Source organism: Notamacropus eugenii, chromosome 6, assembly GCF_028372415.1.
Source record: "Notamacropus eugenii isolate mMacEug1 chromosome 6, mMacEug1.pri_v2, whole genome shotgun sequence".
Classification (NCBI taxonomy): domain Eukaryota; kingdom Metazoa; phylum Chordata; class Mammalia; order Diprotodontia; family Macropodidae; genus Notamacropus; species Notamacropus eugenii.
This window is the reverse complement of record NC_092877.1, coordinates 158,110,909-158,114,235: the sequence shown is the minus strand read 5'-3', so window position 1 is coordinate 158,114,235 and position 3,327 is coordinate 158,110,909. Positions and strand designations below refer to the sequence as shown.

The window sequence follows — 3,327 nt, the reverse complement described above, 5'->3', positions numbered from 1 at the left end:
TGGGCTTCCTGAGACTGCGGAACAAATGGGGAGATTAGATTTGAGTAAGAAAGACCAGATTAAGTGGGAAGATTCAAGGGGAGCTCAAGGAGGCTCCCAGAGTCTGAACCCCATCAGTAGCACCAAGGAGAGCTCCCAGTGACCTTGTTGCTTTTCCCTAAAAGGTAGAATAATATTAGAACTACCACAAACCTCATAGCACAATTGTCTAATACTTCGCTGGCTGACTGCATGGGTGACAATCCTGAATGACACCAGAAGCAGATTAAAATGTAATGGGGAAATATTTAATTAAAAAAGTGAAAATATAAATAAAACATACATAATATTAGCATGAGATTTTCTAAGTCAACATGTGGCCCAGAGGGATCTTTATGTACCATCTAATGACTGTTTCTATTTGAATCTGACTTTACTGCCTTAGAGATCATTTAGCCGAAAAGCCTTGTTTTGCAGATGAAGGAGGCATTGTGGGCCTTAGGGACAAGAGAATTTTGAATTTGAATCCTTTTTTTTTTTTTTTTAACACTACTTACTTGCTGGGTACCATGAGCAAGTCACTTACCTTTATGAATACCTCTTACCCCTAGGTGGAGATACCACTCCAAAGCATATAATCCAAGGAGGTAAAAGACAGAGAAATGGTATAATATATAATGTTAATGCTATACATATAATACCTGCAACATTTACCTCTTAGAGTTTTTGTAAAGATCAAATAAGATAATATATATATATATGTAGTGTGCTTTGTACACTTTAAAACAATAAATATTTTTCTTATTATCAAGAACATGGAACCTACCCAGAAGACTGAGATGACTTACATGAAGTCACAGGCAAATTAGTCATGGAGTTAGGAATAAAACTGAAATCTCAACTCCAAAAATTAGCCTTTGTCCTGGATAGCTCCTCTCTTCTTGGGCAGATGTTAATCCTTGAGAAATGAATTTCTCTCATGATAATGCTCTTGAGTCACCAGTAAGTACTCTCTATCTTTCTCTACTTCATAGGCCCTGAGTGCTGCTGGAGGAATTCTTGAAACTATGGTTTCTATTACAGATCAGATGACTTAACCTCCACAGGACCCTCATTGTAGCATCAAAATCCCTTTATCTCTTATAGACTTATCATATTCCCCACAGGAAAAGTGGGTTTAAATCTTGGACTGTAATACTTACTGGCTTTGTCACACTGGACAAATCCCATCTTTTGAACTTCAGTTTTCTTATCTGTAAAATGGAGTTGATGATACATTACCTTCCTATAAAGCTATTGTGCAGTAAGAACTAAAAGTGATATGGAAGTGTGAGCATCATTATAATTTCAGAGGAAGGTAACCAGGAGGGGAGAAGACTGGAAAATAAGGCAACTGAGTACTAGTTGAAAGAAATGGAGATGTTCATACTGTAGAAGAGAAGAAATGTGGAAGGTCTTTCCTTCTTTTCTTCTTTCCTGCAGGTAGAATCAGTTTATTTTTTACTTTTACAAACTTTAGTGCATTTATTTTGCTCTCTAGCCTTTGAATTTTGATGACAAAATTTAATTTGTGCCTCCCCCTCCAGCTCACAGAAGGATAAATACAATATATTGTGAAGCAGATATGAACATCTGAGAGAACTGCAGCCAAGTGTTAACTGACAGGAAAAATTTTCTATTTTTTAGAAAAAAAAAAAAAGAAAAAGGAAGTACGGACAGTGGTTTCAGATTGAACAAGACAAAAATCTTTTAATACATTCAACCTTGACTCGATTGTAACAAAATGAAAACACATCTTCTATAATATACAGCACCTACTGCAGTACACTGTATACATCTGTTTTCCAAGATTTTTCTTTGTTCCCCCAATGCTGCCACTTGGATTATTTGCTGACTTGTTGGGCCTGCTTATAAAGAAGCACATAGATCTTATCTTTGATCTAATTTTTACTATAGGGCTGGTATGTCTGAGTATCTGCTTGGTACACAAGGGAGTTAAGATCTGCCAGATCATTAATGAAATCTGATTGATATCATATGTAATGGAGAAATTGTTGAGATCCATTTTCTTCATATGCTCTTCATACATTTTTACAAACTCCTTCCATGCTTCCATTCACCAATTCATAATCAGTATAAGTTTGGTCTTCTGACCTTTTGGTTTATTATGCCAACAAAATATTGTGAAACATCATGATGAGCTCCATCACTGTCACTGCCACAGCCACAACTATTTTTTTACCATAAAAATATTGTATTCTCTACTAAGTCTTTGAGTTTTGAGGGCTAAACTAAATTCTAACCTCCCCATTAAATGTTTTATTGATGTCCTTTCATTTTTATATCACTGTTCCTTCTAAAGACTCCTTTCTCCCCAGTAGAATCCTCCCTTGTAACACAGAGTACAGTCAAATAAAACAAATAACTATTTTTTGACTGTCTCAAAAAGTATGCTTTGCTCCTCACTTATTCGCCAGTTGACCATCTGTTTGCAGAAAGGAGAAAGGATTGATTTATCATCAATCCTTTGAAGTCATGAGTAGACAATTCATTGATTAGAGTTCAGAATTCTATCTGTGTTCTTTTCCTGTACATTACTGTGGTTATCATATGAATAGTTTACTTGGTCCTGCTTATTTCCTTCTCTGTCAATTTATACATCTTCTCATTTCTTTCAGTTCTCAATGTTAATCTTTTCTTATGGCAAAATGACATTCAATCTTTTTTACAATCTGTATATTCTGGTCCTCTCTTTTTGGGCTAGTTTTTCTATAATCTATCCCTCATGGTTCCAGGGTACCCTGAGGATTTAGTGGTTATCATTTTCTTCTTTTGGCTCAAACCTCCCCTGGCTGTGTTCCTCCTATTTGTTAGAGAGATAGTGACTAGCATTCCTATTCCGTTTAGCCACTTAATATTAATGGTTCTTTATGAAATGATGTTTACTTCAAAGATACAGTAAGAATGAGTATGCAAGTTTCCCCCCCAAACCTTAAGAGCCTAATTCCCTCAATACTATCCCACTGTGAGGGGTCATGGATTAGGCTAATAGTTTAGCTCCATTTCTATATAACATGGGTCTAACCAAGTTTATATCCAAAGAAGACTATGCTACTGAATGAATTCTTCCACTTTGCTTGGATCTTAAACATGTCTTACTCCTTAGAATTTCAGGGCTAGTTGCAACAAATAGTCTGGATTCCAATTCTCAGATTCTCAGATTCATATTACAAGAATATGGGAAAGAGTGATCAAAGACCAAGGAGACCTCATGAAGGCGAAGGCTCTAATGCACTTCTCTTTACTGAATAGTCTCTCTACAAGAAGTCACACCACCAGAGTGCAGCT

The 3,327-nt window shown here is 36.1% G+C and overlaps 1 pseudogene; it reads right to left on the bottom strand.

Annotated features, from left to right (window-relative positions):
* Positions 1 to 1,862: 1,862 nt before the first annotated feature.
* On the bottom strand, positions 1,863 to 2,171 carry LOC140510740 (enhancer of rudimentary homolog pseudogene; annotated as a pseudogene).
* Between the last annotated feature and the right edge of the window lie 1,156 nt (positions 2,172 to 3,327).